At 35.9% G+C, this 23,450-nt stretch overlaps 1 protein-coding gene across 1 annotated transcript in view; it reads left to right on the top strand.

Moving 5' to 3' along the window:
- The window catches only part of LOC135218277 (uncharacterized), a 552,172-nt gene that overhangs the window by 205,488 nt on the left and 323,234 nt on the right, over positions 1–23,450 (top strand). The gene's annotated exons all lie outside the window — the stretch shown is intronic.

The following is a 23,450-nucleotide window of genomic DNA, read 5'->3' as shown; positions in this document are numbered from 1 at the left end:
TATATATATATGTGTGTTGTGTTCTAAGTGCACAAATTACAATGCAGTTTTTTACCGACTGATAAGCCTGCCTAAAGGGGCCATTGGCTTGAAATTCAAGCTACCAAAAAAATATGGTGTTCATTAAAAAGAAATGACAAAAGGTAATGGGAAATTCAGAAAGAAGAGGGCATATATAAAAAAAAGTGAAAAATATTAACTCAACAAATAAATGGGAGAGGTGTAAGTAACTTATTAACATGTACATGTAGAAGTGAATGAGGGAATCAATGCTTTGATCTTTGCTTGAATTTGTGGATGAGATCAATAGATTCGGAAGACTTATATTTAATTTTGTATTTTTTCCCGTATTATTGCTGGAATGAAAATATTCTTACTTCTACCTAAATAAAATTACAGTGGTAGGTCTTTGACGTTTCTCCTCTTACGTGGTAGGGCATGTTCACGCCAAAAGTGAAAATAAAGTGGGTGAAGGTGAGGATGGCTTTGTAAGCAGTATTAAAATTCTGGATTAGTATCTTAGTTTACAGAGATCATCTTGCGATCGGAGAAATATGCACAGTATGTCTGTGTAGATAGATAATGTTCACTATACGAATGTGTAATTGCAAAAAATAGCTCCCGGAAGTTGGTATCTTGTTCAGTGTTTGATGTTTTTAAAAGGTATTTTTGTCTCGATTTTACTAGACATCAGTAAAAAAAGAAATGCCTTGTTTCTCTCTCTCTCTCTCTCTCTCTCTCTCTCTCTCTCTCTCTCTCTCTCTCTCTCTCTCTCTCACACACACACACACACACAGCTATTATGACAAAATATTTGTCGTTGAATATAATAAAATAAAAAAGTACACGTTGAATAAACTCTCACAAAAATAGTTAAAGAAACAAGTTTCAATTACTGCACTTGACGCTTATAAGAAATATTTATTATATGATTTCACAAGATAAAAATTATTTAGGGATCAACCACATTTTTATCAGTCCACGTTCGCTCTAAGAATGAGGCAAATTTACGACTATTTCTTTTGCAATTTAAAAAAAAAGCCAGATAGTAACTATTTGTTGTGCAATTAAAAAAAAACCTAGTTAGAAACTATTTATTTTGCAATTTCAAAAAAGCCAGATAGTAACTATTTGTTGTGCAATTTAAAAAAAATACCTAGTTAGAAACTATTTCTTTTGCAATTTCCAAAAAAAAGCCAGATAGTAACTATTTGTTGTGCAATTTAAAAAAAAAACCTAGTTAGAAACTATTTATTTTGCAATTTAAAAAAAGCCAGATAGTAACTATTTGTTGTGCAATTTAAAAAAAAACCTAGTTAGAAACTATTTCTTTTGCAATTTCAAAAAAGCCAGATAGTAACTATTTGTTGTGCAATTAAAAAAAACCTAGTTAGAAACTATTTCTTTCGCAATTTAAAAGAATGCCAGTTATAGCACATTTCTTTCTCAATTTAAAAAACAACTAATTAGATATGCAGATGCAAAAAATGTAAATATAGAATTCGCTTATCTCAGTCTCATGACAGCTATTTTCTCTGACGCAGGTAAGTTCCATGTGGTGCTGCGTAGGGACACCGGACGCACGTGAGTACTTCAGTACATCAACCGTTTTTTTAGAATTAAAGGAAGGTTACCGGAAGTGTACCATGATAAACGGATATCACTAAAGGTTTTGTAACAATTAATCTCTCTCTCTCTCTCTCTCTCTCTCTCTCTCTCTCTCTCTCTCTCTCTCTCTCTCTCTCTCTCTGTACTCTGTTGTAAATCGTATGGATTTGCCGACATAACCACAATTATTGATGTTAGATTAGGAAAGGTATATATATATATAATAATATATTATATTTATATATATATATATATATATATATATATATATACTCATACATACATACATACTTAATCTAATACCAACTCTCTATTATCAGATAAGTTATATTACATATAGTATAATAAATTATAATTATATAATATATTTATTATATTACATTCACAATCACAAACACGCAAACGCACGCGCACACACACGTGTGTGTGTCTGTGTGAGTTAACAGTATTGGAGTTTTTACACTTCTTACACTTTTTATTTTCCTTTTCCTTGCTGTCAGAATGAGTTAACTGAATGCGCAGGCGTTATATTTCGTCGGGGATATGGTTGGCATTATAACGAGAATCAAGTAAGCTTACGAATTTTATGGAACTCCCTCCTGTCTTCTGTTTTCCCCGGGGCTTTCAACCCCCTCGTATGAAGCGGTAGGTTTGTCGAATAGGCGGGCTCTCTCTCTCTCTCTCTCTCTCTTCTCTCTCTCTCTCTCTCTCTCTCAGTCTTAAACTGGAAAGGTATTGAATTGCTCATCTTGTCGGCTTTCTCGCTTAAAGGAATTCCTGTTTTAATCGGGGAGAGAGAGAGAGAGAGAGAGAGAGAGAGAGAGAGAGAGAGAGAGAGAGAGAGAGAGGGGAGGCCATAAAATCCCTCACCTCCCCTTTTAAGCTCTGGAACAATTAGTGTTATAATTGATTTACGTGCTGTGGTAATAGGCTGAATAATTCTTATTGACCTGTCAGATGGAGCGAGATATGATCGTGTAGTGATGAATTAGTTGAAATATGATGGAGAGACAATCGCCGGTAATTGGTATTGATTTTTTAGCTTTTTTTTCTCTTTTTTTCTCTCCTTTCCTTTCTATTTTTGATTCCTCATTTTCCAACCAAGTGTGTAATTGAAGCATACTTGTGTTGATGACCTAATTGGGTCGTTGGATTGTGGTTGTACTAATTAATTAATTAGCTGTTTTTTTATGAGTTCGAGAGCTGTTTCGTACTGTATTGAAAGATTGTTTGAATGACCATTTAAGTAATTGTTGGATCGTTTGGTTAACTGATTTAAATATTTAATGTAAATGTTCATTTTATTGTTATTGAAGGGAGTGATTTTGATTTACCTCTGTTGATTTCTTTTTAAATTTTTCAATTTATGTGGCGTCCTTTTGCCGTATTTTAATAATATTCCCATTATTTACTGGATTTAACAAGATAATTGAGCGAATTAGCTTTGTGACATTCTCTTTACATTTCAAAACGCTGCTCATTATAAATCTTTTTTTTTTAGTAGAATTTGATTTTTCATGTTGCTTTCATGTTTCATTCATCGGTCATACATTTAATTAGTTTTTATCAACCTAATATATGTGTGGGTGCGCGCGCGCGCGTGTGTGTGTGTATGTGTGTGTGTACACCGATTGACGGGAAAGACATCTCAGAATTTCTACCACTCATATATTTTCTTTGCCTTATCTTCCACGAATCTCCAAGCATCTCCAGCCTTCGTTCTCATAATTCTCATCCAAGTAGGTTTGGATCTTCCTACTCCTCTTAGCGCGCAGAGGACCAGATGACTCTATGGCGCCCACACCATCACCATCTCCTCTTCATCATTATCTTTTGTACTCACGGCACCTCTGTAATTTCCATCAAGGTATTACTTCTTACTCCAAACCGCCATCTAACCGTTCTTAATGCTTTACTCTCAGGTCGTCGAAATCTTTTAGGTATAGTTTCTCTACTATGCAATGGCGTATGTTTGTATAAAGCTTCCAATCTTACTTGCGTATGTAATTTCAGTCTGTTTCATGTTCAATCCTTATTCAGCTTACCTGATGATTGATTAGTCTTTTTGAGGTTTTCGCTAAATTTCAACTTGAGTAAACTTATGTTAGCCCTTTCTCCATTTAATACTTATGTATATATATATATATATAATATGTATATATATACATACATATACTGTATATGTATGTATGTCTGTTTGTATGTACATATACGTAAATAAATTTCTGATACGTCGGTTTGAACCCAGGTTTTTCAATTTAAAGGCAAGGGCGTTGGTAGCGCCCTTGCCGTTCAATTGGAAGCCCTGGGTTCGATCCCGATGTGTGTCAGAAATTTTATATCAGTTACGCACGTGATTATGTGTTATTACATATATATATATATATAATATATATATATATATATTATATATATATATATACTATATAATATATATATATATATATATATATATATATATATATAGATATATATATATATATATATATGCATATATATATATATATATATATATATGCATATATATCCCGATGTGTGTCAGAAATTTATATCAGTTACGCACGTGATTATGTGTTTGATTACATATATATATATATATATATATATATATATATATATATATATATGTATATCTATATATATATATATATATATATATATATATAGATATACATATATATATATATATATGCATATATATATATATATATATATATATATATAGATATTTAGTTGATAATTAGATAATGATATTTCCCCCAAAGTACTTAGTCTGTGATCGCTGCCCCCCCCCCCCACCCCCCCCACCCCCTGTTCTGGAATGAGGCCCCTTACCCCCCAAAAGTCCACCTGGAAAAGCATCCAGTCTGTCTGCTGCTTAGTTAAGGATCCTTCCTTCACTTCTCCCCCATTATCTCTTCTTCCTCCTGTCTCCCCCCAACCCCATCCTACTCCTCCTCCTCTGTGCCAGGACCCCTCCCCCTGCTTCTCATCTTCCACTTAAGTTCTTGTGTCATCTCCAGTTACCTTTGTCCTTAATTGGACGTCGACTGGAAAATAGGATCCAGCCTAGAAATACCTTTACTCTAATCTCCCCCCGGTGTCTGACCCCCTTCCCCCTCTGATTGTTGTCCTTCACCCCCTACCCCCCACCCCCACCCCCTACCTCCTTCAGCTTCGTCCTATGAAGCCCATCATCACATATCCCCACGCCTCCCCCCCCTCCGCCCCACACCTATCCGTTTCCAGATCTTCCATTTTCTCCTTCTCGTTCTTCATGTCATTTCTCATTCTGTCTTTTTGCCTCTTGTATTTTTTATTATTAATTTTTTTCTCTCTCTCTAACTCCAGGACTTTGAATTTTTTTTTTTTGAGGAATAGAATACCAGAGCCTTAGTCCTTTATTTTTTTAGTTATGTTAAAATCTCTCTCTCTCTCTCTCTCTCTCTCTCTCTCTCTCTCTCTCTCTCTCTGCGAAATCGTCTATTTGTAACTGTCTACTGGCTCACAGTTCATTTTTACGTGATCAGAGTTTAAGATAAAATAGATACGCCACCTCTTTTTCTAGTTCAGGTAAAATACTGGAGAGGATTCACCTATCTCGTTACTTATCTGAGCTCTGCCTTCTCAAATGCATTCTGGAATGATCGCTTGCGATGCCAGACGATGTGGCCGGACATTTTAAAACCCGCAGAAGGGCGATCGGAACATTTTGATCGGACCTTCAAGGAGAATCGATATGTTGTAGGATTCGCAGTCCATGACTTAGATCTAAGGAGAATCAGTATCTGGTTGGGTTATCAGTCAATGAATTAGATCAAGAAAAGCAATGCAAAAATAGATCAGTTCTTGTTTCGAGTGAATTTGATGGCTGGCTTCTTTCCATCCTCTGAACTCCCCTTCTCTATTAGACTTTGTTTCTTTCTGTAAATTAAATAAGTGAAATTTAGTTGTGAATATAAAGGTACTTTCTGTTAATAACTTGATATCGCTGCAGTGAATTAAAGTGAAGAATAATTTATTCATTTTAATTAGAGAAAGGGAGCGGAACTTTTTATGGTCAGTTATTCCCAGGAGATTAATATAAAATCTAATCAGTTACTTTCATCCGAAACCAAAACTGGGATACTAGTGCATTACATGGGGAGATATGGTTGATTACAACAGTACCGCCTGTGATTCAATGTTAGTCATTGATTGATTGATGTGTCGTTTGTCAAAATACGCCGTTTTGCCCATTTTGAATGCATTTGCATGAAGATGCTCCTAGTTCAGCTTCCTAACGCTCTGCTAAAATTCCAGTTTTTTGCATTTAAGTCCCATTGTTTCTATTTTAAAATTATTTTCCTGTATGTATGTGTATATATATATATATATATATATATATATATATATATATATATATATATTATATATATATATTTATACACAAGTGAATTAAAGTCACTGCAACGTTCATTCCTTAGTGTGGTTAATCAAGGATGAAATCCTTGTGCACAAAACTTTTGCAGAAGATTTTTCACGTACCTGTAGACACAAATTGTGCAACTCACCTTTGTCATGAGCGCTTTGAATCCTGTCCTGGAATAAGGCACTTTTGTTCTAAAACTTCTGCTATAAGCATCCTGCATATATTCTTTCTGTTTTTTTTTTCAAACTTTTTTACGTTACCTATACCAAACACGGTGAATCTCATATAATTCTATTTTTCATTTAACTGCATTCAACATCCGCACTTCATTGCATTAAAGGAGTGTTGGCTCATCAGTCTTTCATATTTATTATGTAATTCTATCTTTATAATTTAACTGCATTCAACAGCCACACTTCATGCCATTAAAAGAGAGTTGGCTTATCAATCTTCCATACATTCCATCTTATGTGGCTGTAGACACTTCATGTAAACCTTTCCCTGAATCCTGGTACCTTTTTTTATGCATCAAATCCGTAAGTGATTGCTTTATGTCTTTAACATTTAAAAAATGGAAAGGGTGTCGAGAGAAATCTTGTTATGGCTGAAGTGATTGAAATGTTCATTTTCGTAACTCTTCTTTTTCTGGTGCGTTGCTTAAGACTTCATTTTAATTCCATCAGTCTGCTTCTTAGATCAGAGGAAAATGAAGAAATGTCATCATAAACTCTCTCTCTCTCTCTCTCTCTCTCTCTCTCTCCTCTCTCTCTCTCTCTCTCTCTCCGAGAGCCCATTTCGCTTGAATGTAGGTATTCCATTTGCTCTTGTATGAGAAAGGACTTCCAGTCTTTAGGACACACAACCGAAGGACCGAAATACTTTGAAAATGTCCAGCTCTAAATGAAATCGCTGTAGATGCTCCATAGCCCCAATGGATATAAGTACTGAGGTTTCTGGTTGCATATGTCAGTTTGAATTTGTTTTGCATCGAGAGTCTGGATTTTGAAGAGGGTTGCACTGTGCATTTGGACGCGTTTGCGCGTTCGCTAAGATTGAATGCACTGCATTTGTCTCAAGTAGAGTCAACTCGTTTGTTTAGCAGTTACACGTATAGTAACCTACCTCTCTCTCTCTCTCTCTCTCTCTCTCTCTCTCTCTCTCTCTCTCTCTCTCTCTCTCTCTCAAATCCTTTGATGTAGTAAGTATATTGTATGTTTTAAAGATCAAGGAAAAGAAAGCGAAATTCACGTGAATGCCATTTTACCTTACCAATTAAGAGTACAGGGGTTTGTAACAATATTAATTTATGATTTTTAATCATGAGAGAGAGAGAGAGAGAGAGAGAGAGAGATTGTTGCGTTATATTTAAAATTGCTACAAAATCAGCTTGAAGGACTTGACCGCTCCTTCTCTTGTATTGCAAGAAAGGTTGTTCTTTGAAGGAAACAACATCGCTTCCCTCAACATTGTACTCATTAAGCCAGTAATACACCTAGAATGCAGAGCTTTATAGATTCTCAAAAAGATCTTCATCTCTCTCTCTCTCTCTCTCTCTCTCTCTCTCTCTCCTCTCGGCTCTCTTCTCTCTCTCTCTCTCTCTCTCTCTCTCTCTATTTTCCAAGATGGTTACATAATTTAGATTAAATTAAGTCACAGGACAACAGCAGTAGTAATTGTATATAAAATACAGCAATAAATCCCTCTGAGGTACAGTGAATTTAATTACCTTGGGACTCATCCGTGAGAGAAAGAATGAACAGGAAATGTTCAAGAAATTGCTCTGTTGTATGGCTCTTTCAATGATCTTCTCCGCCAGTGTGTTTGTGCGAATGCTTCTGGAAACATCTGCATTGCATTTATTTCGGAAACGTGTGGAGGGACGGTGGATTACTTAGCCTATTTGTGAAAGATTCATTTTTTTTCTCTCTGTTCGCATTCAGTATTAAAGTGGGTACCTGTTAGTCAGTCCATACGAGTATGGAGATTAATCTCAACCTCGATATATATATATATATATATATATATATATTATATATAATACATATACGTATATACATATATACATACATATATATACACATATATATATGGTACTGATATTTACACATAAGGAAGCTATCCAGGGGGTCAGTGGTCTGTTAAGAATTTCACTTGGAACGTTTCTGCTGTATTATTCACTCTAGATACATGAAGGTACTTTGGGTATGGTACCGTGTGACCTCTTTTTATATAACGTTTGAGAAGAACGTCACGAAACTTGTGCAACGGAGAAGTGGGTAGGGAAGTAAATAGGGTTGGTGTTGAGATTCAGGATAAGGACAGGGAACAGGGTGGTCGGAGGGGGAATGGCGATTGGTGCGGGGAAGGAACTAGCGAAGTGAAAGTAACATAGACCTGTATCAAGGGTGAGGGCAGTATAGTATGGGAGTGGGGTGGGTGGTAGGGGAAGGGATGATATGGGCTGGCGTGTGTACCTCATTAAACAATGCGTTGACTTGAAATAGCTTGCACTCAACTTAGAGCCGAAGTTAGATGTGCTCTCAGGGATCTTCTCTTAGACTTAAATTAGTCTTGATCGGGTTATGATTTGGCCCAAGGTAATTGTGGTGATTGTACACGAGATGCCGTTTTGCATGTGTGCATTTCCGAGAGATGGAGAAGTTTTCTCTCTCTCTCTCTCTCTCTCTCTCTCTCTCTCTCTCTCTCAAAAGGTAGGCCTACTTCTTTTTTTGTTTTTGTTTTTCAAGACAAAGTTGATAAGAAAACGATAGTTAATTATAATAAGTATTGCTTTTCATTATTGTTATTAATAGGTGTTTCTGACGTCATTGGAGTTTCAGAGAAAGAAGGTAGAGCGTTGTAACATCGGCAATGCCTTGTTCATCCAGACCTCAACTCTGGTGTGAAGTGGAATATGTCACATTGGTACTGAAAATCTCTCTCTCTCTCTCTCAATCTCTCCTTACATCCTCTCTCGTCTTCCTTCTCTCTCTCTCTCTCTCAAATTGTTGATTTAGTTTTCGTTGAGCCAAATCATTTCAACAAGGTTAGATTTGCAAATATAAGGAAAGGATAAATCATTTATGATACCAAACAGAAACGATTCATAAACTGCAGATAAAGATAGTGGTGTTATTAATATTGGTGTTTTTTTTATGCCACTAAATCTATATTAGAAAGAAAATAGATATTAATTTAGATACTATAACTAATCATATATGCGTATAGAAAGGGAAGCATATATATCTATGTGTGTGCGCCTTGTGACTTTGTCGTGAGAGTGGAATGATATAATTGTGCAATTACTTTTTATATGAAAGGAAATCGTGATTATAATGGTACTCGTTGTAATGAGTGGTAACAACTATTTGGTAACAACTATTATAATGAATCCGTAATTGTGATTAGCAGTAAATAGACACTCAAAATCGGAAGTATAATTAGTTCTCTCTCTCTCTCTCTCTCTCTCTCCTTCACTTTCTTTCTCCCTCCGGTCCTACGTTTTACAAGCGAATCAGTTTTCTCATGCATTTATAGTCACAAAAGACTGAAGGTAAATTGCGAGAGTGAAGGGAAAAAAAAAGTCGGGAGAGAACAAGGTAATTCGTTCGGAAACGAAAGGTTTCAAAGGGCATATTTATAACTCTTCCATTCACTTAAGTCCACTTTTCAAAAATGTTCGTTCGGATGATATGCAAAAATAAGTACGAGGGAGAGAGAAACTAATTGCGAAAAAAGTTCATCCTTTGTTTTTGAGTAAATACGAATTGGAGAGAGAGAGAGAGAGAGAGAGAGAGAGAGAGAGAGAGAGAGAGAGAGAGAGATCAGGTTCTCTTTGTGTGTGAAGGAATGTTCGTGAATAGTTTATTTTTTTTGAGGGGGCCTTTAATTTTTATCTGCTTCTTTATATTTATACTTGCGCTGTGGGAACTTAAGACGGTCACTTGATAGACTTCCTAATTCTTCAGTCGTTGGTAATTATCGTCACATGGTCAACATAGGTAATAATGTGTCCTTGTTCCTGAAAGAAAACCTGAGATTTTAGGTATTTTTAACTTGATACCAAACAGATTATCTTCGGTATACTCTCAGTCTAATTTGGTAGCAGTAAATAGAAGCCTGTGATTAATATTCTCCTCATTCTAATCATGATCATACCAGGACAAATGACTGATCGTATTCATAGTTTTTCTAATGATATGCCGTGACCTACTTTCCAAGATCATAAGCATATTTTTTTTAGTGAAAATGGAAAACTTTTAACATCAAATATCTTTTCTGTGTTTTTTTTTCCCGTAAAGCATATATGCACACCTTTTATAAAATTAGTGTCATTACTATTAGTCTAGAAACGAATCAATACTTTTAGAAAATTATAAAGCTAATGAATAGCCAGAGACTCATTTTAAACAACAACCCAATCGCTGAACCCTCTTCATAATTCAACACGTGCGTCGCTCTCACCATTCACTTCCTAATCTCTTTCAATTGATTCCATGTATATCCTACATTTTCAACAACCTCTGGCTCTTCCTTTGGGCATAAACTTCCTTTGGGTCCTTTTATGTGTTATACACTACAGCTTATTTTCATACTCACGAGGTTCTCGTACCCTGCCAATCCCTCTGTTGCCTCACTATTTACTTAACCCTCCCCCCCCCCCCACAAAAAAACCCCCCCCCCCACACACACATATATATATATATATATATATATATATATATATATATAGTATATATATACCTATAACTATAACATGTACATCTCCTAAATATATCCATGTATATGCATATGCACTATATATATACATATACATGACACATATCTAAATATATATACATGTATATATGCATATGCACTATATAATACATATATATGCGTATATATTATATAATATTATATATTTATATATAGATATATATATATATATATATATATTCGAGACTAACAATTGTACCTCGAATATATGATATGAATCACGGAAATGTGATATGACTTATATATAGTATATTTATATATATATATATATATATATATATATATATATATATAAGTATAACATGTACATATATCTAAATATATATACATGTATATATGTATATATATATATATATATTATATATGTATACTATCATATATATATATATATATAATATATATATAATGATATATATACATATATATATATATAGACCTTGACCCCCAATACCAATAAAGACCCTCACCTGTACGAATATTTTTCCACCCCTCCCCCTCCCCAAGGAGAACTTTAAGCCACAATAAGAAATTTACCTCCAGTTGACGATGTCTGTAGAACATCACACCCAGCTTTACACCCTCACCCTAAGCGATCTCTAAACTTTTGAGACGTCTACCACTGTAAATATGATGATTTTCGTTTTTTTTTGCGTTTATTTATATTATATATTATATGTATATATATAGTTATATATATTTGTGAATATGTATGTAGTGTATGTGTATATACTATATATATATATATATATATATATATATATATATTATATATATATATATATATATAAACTTACCATAATGTTCATACTGGTCGCAAGAGGGCGAGGTGAACGAATGCGTGCCTGTCTAAATTGCTCCCAACACAGTGTCATTTTAGCATTGTTTACGTTGTTCACATAACATGGGCATTTGTTGGTATCCAGCCTTCACTGTATGCTAGGAATGTCTGCCACTTCACGAATCTTTAAGAGTAAACAAGGTTTAAGGTTTAACCTAGGTGCTATCGCCCTCCTCTTTTCTGTCTCGTTTCCGTCTTTTCCTTTTGTTTCCGAGTCTTATTTTTCCCCAGCCCCTTACTAGCCATTAAGGGGGAATTTCTGATTTGGTTTGTTCTTTGTTCGGTCAAGTAATTGTTTAGGTTTCGGTGGATTGTGTGTCATGCTTTCTGTTCTTTTTGATGTGGCCTAGTTTCAGCACGGGCGAGTGAGCTTGGTGTATAGAGAGATCTGTAAATGTGATGCCTATCAATATATTTTATTTATATGCAAAAGTTTTAACCTACGTTCATCCTATCGTCCAACCCAAAAGCAGCATCACACAGCACTAGCCCCCGTCTAAAAGTATTCAGAATGAAGTTACTATAGTCTTAAGCTTATGGGCGGTTGGCGAGTCCTTAGGGTCAGGCCTTATATCACTTTCCTCTATTTTTATTTCGCTTGGAAAGTAGTATGCATACACACACGTATATACATATACATACATACACCCACACACACACACACACACACACACATATATATATATATATATATATATATATATATACATTACAGAGAGAGAGAGAGAGAGAGAGAGAGAGAGAGAGAGAGAGCTACTTGGAGATGTTCACTTATCGCACATTTCCCTTTCGTTATAGCTGTTGATATTTCATAGGCCTATATCATGTCTTCGGTTTTATAGCCATCGGTATCTCATATACCTTCTGTTAAAGTCATCACCACTGTTTTTAAGGCCACGGCGCCTCATCCATCTGACATTTTATCCACTAAGTGACTTTTCGCAATGAGGTAGTGTCTCTTCCCTGCTTCGCTTTTTCAGCTTTTATGTACCTTTATTCGTTGGTGTATCTTCTCATGCTAAGTTTTAAAGAATGATTATGACCCCGCTCATGAGGTTATGTGTTTGTTCACTTGGTCTGTTTTCCTGTCAACAGGATGAGTTGGAAGTTAGCACACTGATTTTTGACAGATGTGGAGAAAAAATATACTTCAAATAATTTCATCCGAATGATTTACTTTGCTGGGTATCGATGAATTTTATTACCCCACCAGATCGATATCGGAATTCACCACATATTGGGATCTGAAGGGAAATCGCTCATTGAATGTCAAGTTCGCCGAAATGTGTCCATCTTTTCTCGAGGCATTATGTTCAACTGCTGACTCAGAGAGATGAAAGCAAAGTAATATGTTCATAGATATTATTATTATTATTATATTGCTGACAATAGTTTCAGTTGCAGTTGTCGTAGTTGTGGTTTGCGATTTCTTGATAGCCTGCTTTATAGGTATATATTTGTATGCTTTACGTTAATTAGTGTATATTTATTAGTATATGTATAAACTTTGTACACAAGTGTACTAGTTTTTATGTGGTAGACATGTACAGCGCGCGCGCACACACACACACACACACACAGCGAGAGCGAGAGAGAGAGAGAGAGAGAGAGAGAGAGAGAGAGAGAGAGAGAGAATTTGGAAAAGTGACCTCTTTCCATTCACTTCGAAGTATGTTTGGCAGTAGCACACAGGGAACTTTCATCAAAAAAGAGTCGCGAAGTGACGGTGCCTCGGGGAGGAAAATGAGATAATGATAAAATTGGAATTGGTGATTTACGAAATCAATTCTATCGTGTAATAAATAATATGGGGGTCAGAATTAATACGAATTACGCGTCGTTAGTCGTTAATGAACTTATGAGCAAAATATTTCCCGTAAGGGTAAGTGATTGCTTCCCCGAGTGCTTAATTGACTGCGTCAGGCCTTCTTTAGGGGAAGGCTGCCTGGGCATGTCTGTTATTTTCTTTGTCGCATAGTTTAGGTCAATGATTGAACAAAAGGCATTCTTCATCGGGGCTGATGTGGTGTTTGGCTCTTTCGTGTCTAATAATTCTGAGAGAGAGAGAGAGAGAGAGAGAGAGAGAGAGAGAGAGAGAGAGAGAGGATATTTGTAGAGATTTGAGAGTATTTCAAAGGGCACTGAGATGGGTACGCGGCCAAATATGATTTAGTAGAAATAGGAATGAAAACGCAGGAGGTACAGAAAGATTTGGTTGTTGGGTGGTTTGGGAAAGACCAAACTGAATAAAAGAAAGAAATCAAGATGGATACAGATATTGATATAGAAAGATAACTGCCATTATTTATTATTTGTTTTTAATCTATAGATGGAATTGCCTCAGGGACAAAACCTGGGATTTGTAGAACGAGCTGGCAACGGTATGGAGTAAGAAGGGAGAGGATAAGTGTGGTGAGACGAGTAGGAATGCAGGAAGTGAGAAAGGCAACAGCAACAAAAAGAGTAAGAGCAGCAGTTACAGCTGCATTTCCTATCATACAGCTGTGGTGCTTATGAGGTTGAGGAGGTACTGGTATCTATAGGGGTTAGGCTCGGGGTCTGGTGGGTTGCGGGACTAGGTAGGGAAGGGTATGTGCTCTCTCTCTCTCTCTCTCTCTCTCTCTCTCTCTCTCTCTCTCTCTCTCTCTTCACCGTTAAGCTCATCAGGAGTTTTTTTTTATACCGGGTATTTTATTTGTTTGTCTTGTACCGTTTTATCAGGTGTTTTATGCTTCTTTTCCATTCGTTATTGTCACCGTTTAGTGGGCAGCAGAACTGAAAAATGGGAGCATGCTTTTGTGGACGCGACCACTGTCTTTTCATTACAGCCTTTGTATGATGTGTGCATCCTGGTAGGCTGGATGTTGTAACAGCCGTAGTAAATGAAAAAATGGAGCTATGTTAGTGTTCAGTTTATACACTCTCTTCTCTCTCTCTCTCTCTCTCTCTCTCTCTCTCTCTCTCATCTGTTGTTATGACAATATGTTTTCAAATTTGTAAAGGGAAATGTATTTTTAAAGTAAAATTAGATTCTTGACCTTGATACTTATGGAGGTGTAGACTCAAGTGGCTTTTTCATATGATTTTATTTTGTTTATTTGTTAATTTTTGTGTGTGTCTGTTGATAACTTAGTTCCTGAGTTGTCTTTTATTTTTTGTAAGAGAGATAGAAAGGTTCTTGTGGCACATAAAAACAAAGATGGGTGTTTATGCAGAGGATGATACCTTATTGGCATCCTTATCGCAGACCTTTCGCCAACGCAGATCTTTTCACAGATAGTGTTTGTCTAACTATATGCAACTGATTTAAAATTCTAGCTTTTATGCTTAACTTTAGATTCACTTTTGATAAACATATCTGGCTTGTCTCTTCTTCTGCCGAAGAAAAAGCTGGTATTTTTTTTGTTTTCTGTAAAGGAAAACTATTGAGAAAGCTTTGCCTGTCCGTCCGCCCCCAGATCATAAAAACTACTGAGGCTAGAGGGCTGCAAATTGGTATGTTGATCATCCACTCGAGTCATCAAACATACCAAATTGCAGTCCTCAGGCCTCGGCAGTTTTATTTTATTTAAGGTTAAATTTTTTTAGCCATAATCGTAATTCTGCTAACAGCATAGGCCACCATCGGGCCGTGGCTGAAAGTTCATGGGCCGCGGGTGAGAGTTTCATGGGCCGTGGCTTAGAGTTTCATACAGCATTATACGCTGTACAGAAAACTCGATTGCGTCGAAGAAACTTCGGCGCATTTTTTGCTTGTTTAATGCATATTGTTCCCTGGGTTGGTCTTCCGCAGGTGACTTGCGTCCTAAGTATTGGACCTGGATTAGATTTCTGTTAAATTCCTATTAACTCATTTTGCCTTTCTAGAAATTTGATTCCATCTGTAACCAAACAACAGAATGATCTACTTTTTTAAAGCAATTTTATTGTAGTTAGTTTTATTTTTTTCTGTTTTCCTTTATTTCATTTTTAGTTTATTCTTTTGATTTCCCTTTTCCATATTGGTGCTTTAGGGCTTGTAAAATCCTGCTTTATAAACTAAGGTTGCGGTTTCGTATTAATAGTATATATAACCTAATAGTTAATGTCTGGTAAAATCATTTTATATAAACGTTTTTGAATTTTGTGGTAAGTGGTCTGTACTAATGTGCGTCTCAATGACAGAGTGGGAATACGAACTGAAGTTTATTTACTTTTCACTGTATTTGTGTAGTACCTTATTCAACGCTGTTCATTGTTATATTTCATAATGATGACTAGTAACAAAAGAAAAAAAGTATATTTTGTTGGTTATTCGCTCATTTATGAGGCAGTATAGCTCTGTGACCTGTTCTTAGTAATTTTTTTTAAATAATTAACCATTTATGTTTATTAGACTAATAATTGAGCTTGATATTAATTTTCTGATAGTTCCCTTTCCACCGAAACCTCCTGTTTTGGGATAAACCAGCTTGATATCGCCCTTGAAAGAGCAAGGTCAAAATTGAAACGTTTATCAACTAAAGTAAAATTATTTGATTTCTGTAAGTAAAAGATCTGGATCCTGTTTGTGGCTGCAACAGCTAAAATAAATCCAGTCACGGAAATAACAGCAGGTGGGCGGCATTTTCATTCCTAACCACCAAGCTACGTTTGTACGAGTTTCTTCCATTTTCGATGCAGCCTCCGTGTGCTGTTGCGGCATTTCCTCCGATGCCCTTCAAAGACGGTCATTAATTTCCCATCCGAGGGCGTCAGTTTCGCACTACTTATGATTAAAGGCTTTCGTGCGTGTTCGTCATTTTCCATTTCGTCTGGGAAGATGCATCGGCTGCTTAATTCCTCCTCCTCCTCCTCCTCCTCCTCCTCCACTCCCTCTCTCCCTCCCTCCACTATCCTGTCTGTCCTCCTCCTCCATCCCCAAACTTCCCTCCCTCCACTATCCTGCTATCCTGTCTTTCCTTCCCCTCCTCCTCCTCCTCGTCTGTAATTGGTATGTAATTAACTCTTTAATTGGTTCCCAACACACCGGAGTGTCATGTGCGGTCTTGGAGTCAGTGATTTTCCTCTTCGCTTTCCTTCTGCTTCCGATGTCTCTCCATCAGTTGGTTGACGCGATTAGTCCTCTGAAACGTCCTCCTTGTCGAGGTTTCGAATGATTTGGCTGGACGTCCCTCGTCTTCCTCTGGTCTTCTGAAATGCCTGAAATGCCTTTGTCGTTGAGGTTTCATATGACTCACGGTTTTCTTTTCGCTTACTCGGGGAGTAAGCCTAGAAACTACTTTGCTGTTGTTGTTGGGTGTTGGGAAAGGTCTATCAAGAACCTAAAAAGGTCTGAAAAAGTTTTTTGCATTAAGTTAAAGAGACAGGAATTTTAGGATAGGATATTTATGATTTATTTATTAGAGGAAAAATGTAAAAAATAAATAGTGTGCTTGTTAAAAATTACAGAAAAATTAGTTTTAATAAGATATATTGTACTTATTTTAATTTTCGTTGGTGAAACAAGGATATATTGGACCAGATTAATTTACTTGGTGTACTGAATTTAGAGGCTGTTTCTGTTCAGTAATTTTGTGTTTCCTCTAATAACTGAGAATATGCGAGAATGTTTAATTTGTGTCCTTTTTATTTGATCCTTGTTGTTAGTATGAGTAGTACTAAGTATGAGTATTAATTACGAAGACCACTCCCACGTTAAGTTAGGAATATAATGTTTGCTACTTATGCGTGAGGGGAGGTAAGCTGGAGGTCGGATCATGCCTTGTACGTAAAGGTATTAAGCAATTTTTTTCTGTGAATTTTCTTTCTAGTGGTTCCACTTGTTACCATATTTGAATGATATTCCTTGTTAATTTATCAAAATTTTCGTCTTGAAAAATTTTGCTTTTCATGGAACCGTTAATTTCTTATTAGTTCACGTTATCCGGTATTGAAATTTCCTTCTTCGTTAAGGTTTCGTATAATTTATATGCGTTTTTTCCCTTCATAATGGGTGGGATCTGAATTATAATTCGTTTTTATGGTTTAAGTATTTGTTATCTGAATTTTCGTTATTGATTGATTAGGTTTCATACCGTCTGTTATTTGGGATTCCTTTCGACATTAAGGCTTTGCTTTTCCCCATCTCCTAATGGGATATAGAATTTAGGCCAAAGGCCAATCGCCGGGACCTATGAGGTCATTTAGCGCTGAAACGGAAATTGTCAGGAAAAAAGTTTGAAATGTTCAACAGGAAGAAAAAATTGCAGTTGCACTATGGATCAATGGTTAGGAGAGGGTGGAAAGTAAGATGAAAGAAAGAAAATATGAACGGAGTTACAGTAAAGGGTATGAAAGGGGTTGTCTCTAGGGGCCGAAATGACGCTGCAAAGAACAAGTAATGTCTACGGTGCGCCGCGTGAGGTGCCCTGACAGCTTTATGTCCCAAATGGGGAACTAGGTATTTCTTCGTTGCTGAGGTTCACTTGATTGTTAATGTTCCATTATGGAGAGATACTTCGAAATATAATATTTTCCTGCAGTCCATTTGTTCACATTACGTTATGGAAATGTTATTGTAAAAGAAAGATTGGAATAACGAAGGCTTGGAATTTTATTTTTAATTTGTCGCACTTTGTCTGTGAATTTGAAAAACAAACCCACCCTAATCTCACTGAATTTTGTGTCTCTGCAATATCCAGTTGATGATGTAGATTCTTTCACGTATTCATCCTAACCTTTTGAATCTGTCATCAGGTACTTTGATCAATTCGTCAAATGTTTTTTTAAAAACAGAACGAATTAATTATGGAATCAGAAAGTACAGAAAATTCACAATAATGAAGTGGCTTGTCTTCCACCTCTGAATTGACGTATGGTAATGAAAATCTTTATGGTGATGGGCTGTTTTACAATTCTATGATGCAGAGGCCTCCTCTTCTTTGTATAATGACTGGGTCGTTGGATTTTCCATTACAATTTTTTAATGATTTTTTAGTCGATTGAACGACAGTACGTGCATATACCCAGATTATATTTTACGTTTACGTATAAATAGTGTAATGTGTGTTCTAGTTTTTTCTGTACTTTCTGCTTTGTTTATGATTTCTTTAGTATCTTTATTTTCAATATTATTATACAGCTTTTCTGGGCGCCTCAGTGGCGTGGTTGGTATGGTCTTTGCCTACTACCTCGGTGGCCGCGAGTTCGATTCTCGGGTATTCCATTGAGTGGTCAGAGATGTGTATTTCTGGTGATAGAAGTTCACTCTCGACGTGGTTCGGAAGTCACGTAAAGCCGTTGGTCCCGTTGCTGAATAACCACTGGTTCCATGCAACGTTAAAACACCATACAAACAAACAATATACAGTTTCAGACTTTTTCAAAATTGGTTAAAGGTATGATTATGCATAGTTTTTTTTATTTTACCTTTTTTGTACATTGTTAATGACTTTTGCATGAGGAATTTATCTCATTCGTAAATTTCTAGATTGGTATGTTCTGCGATCTTCTCTTATTCCACAGCCCAGAGCGTGCGGCCATAATAATGTTTTTCTTAGGAACTTGATATTCTTAGTCGTTCTTATTTTTTTCCCTTTTTTTACGCTGTAGTAAATTTCTTTACATCCATTATAACAAATTAGGCTGATTGAGAACCGTAGCTAAACAGATTATCTCTTCATGCTAAATTACTTTCATGTTTTGCTCTTTATTTTCCCAAGTTTTTCTTCTTTCCAAATATTGCTATTTACATGATATAGAATACATTGACCTTTTTTTGTCAGGGGTCTCCTAGTAGTCATAATTAATACTGAATGTCCGTTTTTCTTCGAAGTTTTTCTTCCAAAACCATATTTCAATGTTAAACCAAAATTTGAGCCTTATATTATTCTCTCTCTCTCTCTCTCTCTCTCTCTCTCTCTCTCTCTCTCTCTCTCTCTCTCTCTCTCTCTCCTCGTTGAGTTTGTCTTTGTGCCAATAGGAAGTAATTAAGTCGCTGGCCGATATTTACACACACTTTGATTTGCTTTATGAAAGTGGAAGAGGAAATTTCAGATCCGCCGCTTTTTAAATGTCCACATGGGTCTCGAAGCGGTATATATATTATTTCCTTTCTTCACCGAAGTAAATAAAGAGAAAGATGATAAGTAATTATGTAGACTAACCTTAGGAATTCGGGCTAGTGCTTGACGTTCACTAAATATACTCAGAGGCATTCATATGTCTATGAAGTAGAGAGAGAGAGAGAGAGAGAGAGAGAGAGAGAGAGAGAGAGAGAGAGAGAGAGAGTTAATATGTTTGAACAGCATCTCTTGTTCAAAATATGAAAACACGAGATTTGAGCGGAAATAGAGAGAGAGAGAGAGAGAGAGAGAGAAAACATTCCATTCTGGCAGACTCCTCTCTGGATTAATCCTGCCTCCGTTTCAGGTTAAATATTCAAATTACATGAATTACTTTCACAGGATTAGGTAATTAATGTAAGTAATTACCGCCCATGTATTACAATCAACTTTTAATTAGAAGACGTGTTTACTCTGAAGGTTAATGGATACGAGGTGTGATTTAATTGCAGGGAAATTTCTTTGCCTTTTATAAGCAAAGCATATTGAAGTTATTTTGATAAAAGGACTCCCCGGAAAATGAGAGAGTCAGGAGAATCCTCATTATATGAGAATTTGGTGTTTCCTTCATCTAGTTTTGAATGGCAAAACTAGACTATATATTATGTGTATATATATAGTATATATGATATATATTATATATATATATATATATATATTATATATATAGTATATATATATATATATATATATATATATATATAAATTTTATAGTTAAAACTTATTTTTTTTATTTCCTAATTTTATTAGCGACTAAAAACTGTCCATTTATGATCCTTATGTTCATCTGCCTCTAAACCTTTTCATCTGCCTTCCTCCAAGGATGAAAGAATAGCGGATGTTTTTAGACTGAAAACTTCAAGTAAAATGAGTTCAGTGAGATGGAGACGTCTTGATTAACGTGGGCAAATGAACAGTAGCCCAAAAGTTGTTATCTTTGTCGCCCAATATTTGTCGACAGTTTAGCATACGTTGCTTGAAGACACAGCTTCAGTCTCGATGACCCCACCTATAAGATTGGTGACAACTCATCAACGCACCAACGGCTGTGTTGCTGCCCTAATGGTTCACCTCTCTTCAGGTTTTGTTAAGGCATCCAAATGTCAAACTAATCAGTGAACAACCAGTAACTGGCGCCTGTGTGGAACCAGACACCTTCCTCCACTGTGCTCGCACTAAATTAAGGATAACAGAAGTAAACTGGGCATCTTATGCACCATTCAGTTTTCGCTTACTCGGGAAGTAAGCCTACAAACTACTTTGTTTTTGTTGTTCTCGTTTAGGGGGGGCGTGTTAAGAAAGCCCAAAAAGGTCTGAAAAAAGTGTTTCGTGTTCAGTTAAAGATGCAGGAATTTTTGTTTAGGATATTAGATATATTTATTTGAATAAAAATGTGAAAAATAAATATGTCCATGTTAATCAGTACAGAAAACTGATTTCCAATAAAATATAGCGTATTTCTTTTAATTTTCTTTGGTGAAACAACGCTTCATTTGACAGTAGTTTTTAAGCAGGTGTCCCAAGTGAGTTGGAAGTCTGATCACGCCTTGTTTGATCCAGCACCTGCACCAGAATTTTCATCAGTTCTTAATAAGTTCTTAATCTCTCTGACTGTGACTCTGCTAGACCGCCCTGCCTACTGACCTTCATCAATTTGCCCATGTTGACGTGCCCTCAAAGGCTGTTTCGTTCACTGTGGAGGCCTCTTTATCCTCTAATTAATTCTTGATTCGTGTTTAAGGACCCTTGTGAATTGTGGATCAGCTGATAGGGATGCATTGCTAAATACGTGAAATTGCTCACGTTACATTGAATGTTGCTGTCGCAAAAGAAAGCTATCCAAGGTTTTTCTAATTATGTGAATTATTTTCTCCGAGCTTGTCTTAAATTGATATCACAGAAATATCTTTAAGTTCCAATTAATTCAAAATTAACTGTTTGGGTGGAAGGGGGGGAGGGAAAGGTGGCGGTGTATGCAATTCCTTGTATTAACCGTCGTATTAACTGGCATTGTCTCTAGATGACTCACTGACTACTGAAAAAGTGACCCTTGATTGCAACTTGCCATTTTTAAGGTTTCTCAAACGATTGTAAAAGTTATCATTTTCCATCTGTGGTTTCATTAGCGATGTGCATAGTCCCCAAGGTTAGTTGTAATTCGTGTCAAAGCTCTAGCGTAATATAAATTGGAAGGCAATATAAAATTTAGGCTGAAAGCTAAGCGCCAGGGCGTATGAGGTCATTCAGCTTTGAAAGGGAAGTTGGGCGTAAAGAACGTTTTAAGAGTGTAACGGGGGGAAAAAGTCGGAGTTGCACTATGAAATAATTGTTAGTAGAGGGTGGATATTAAGCGGGAAGAAAGGAGATTTGAATGAAGATACAGTAAAGGGCATGAAAGGAGTTGCAGCTAGGGCACCGCGTGAGGTTTACTGGCGTAACTATCTACCCTACGTGGTAGCTTAATGGAAAGTATATTCTTTTTAACTAAATTGTCGAGTAAGGTTACATTGGAAGACAGTAAATTATAAGTAAAGGACATAATATCGGTGCACATTCATTCTTCTATAGAATTTCGCCCTTTTTGAGGGAAATCAACAAAGTAGATTCATTTATTATTTAGTGCTACAGTTCTGCTCTTTAAAATTTGTCAAAGTTCTTTCTCATGGGAATAATTCTACATTGAGTCTATGCAAATGAACAAGTTACATTGTTATTGGGAAATACTCCACCTGTAAGAAGTTCTCGGTTAACTGAGATTCGTTTGTCATTCATGCGGTATTCATAGTTATATCTGTGTATTGTTTTCGGTTTCTTTATACTCTATAGTTTCATTTATTAAATTCTTTGCCCAAGACAGAAAGTTAAGTGGATCTTGGAATTTTGCCTGTTTGAATTACTCTGCAGTGTTTTGTTTTCTCTTGCTTTTTCTGAGCCTGCTGAACTTAGAGTTTGAGTTTACCGCTGTCTTTAGAACGTATCTTGCATCTACTAAATTCATTCTGACATAATTTTATTCTAACTTTATATTGTGTTTCCTACTTACCAATAGCATTGTAACTTGTTCATTTGCATAGCGTCAATGTAGAATTATTCCCTTGTGGAAGAATTTTAACAAATTGTAATAGAAACAGAACTGTGAAATATTTTCATGGCTATAGAAAAAGTCGAAAACATTATTAGTTCTTCCATGAGCAAGACTGGGAGAAAGACTGGAGTTGTAATGTAATGTTCAGATTTTGGAAGAAATGTCTTTGTATGTTTTTTTTTTTTTATATTCCATTCTTATTTTGTGTTGAAAGTCAGAGAACACAGTAAGGGCGTTAGTGTTGGTTATGCACTCTATATTGAAGGACCACTTGCATTCTGATATAGCTTTTTTGGTCGTCACTGAATACTTGCGTCCTTCAATTTATTTTCGACACCCTACTAGAGCAAAAAATTGTAATGTTAAGACCTCATCTATTGTAAGTTATAATCCCATTGCTTAGCATTATCGGAGACTGTTGTTAGTGTCATCTTTTGTAAGGTGTCTATTATTCTGGATAAATACTTTAAAATTTTGGTTGATTTTTTGTGGTGTTTCATTTTTTCTGTTCATTTGCAATTTTTCTTGCTTGTCCGAATATATTGAAGTTTATCGCAATTTGCATATTTCGTCACTTAAGTTTCACGTTCATATCGTTGGTCTTCGTGTTTGAATAATTAATCAACAGGAGCTAATATGGGTCCAGAAGTCACTTCCAGTTGAACA

This window comes from Macrobrachium nipponense, chromosome 9 (assembly GCF_015104395.2).
Source record: "Macrobrachium nipponense isolate FS-2020 chromosome 9, ASM1510439v2, whole genome shotgun sequence".
Classification (NCBI taxonomy): domain Eukaryota; kingdom Metazoa; phylum Arthropoda; class Malacostraca; order Decapoda; family Palaemonidae; genus Macrobrachium; species Macrobrachium nipponense.
This window is presented reverse-complemented; position numbering and strand designations above follow the sequence as displayed.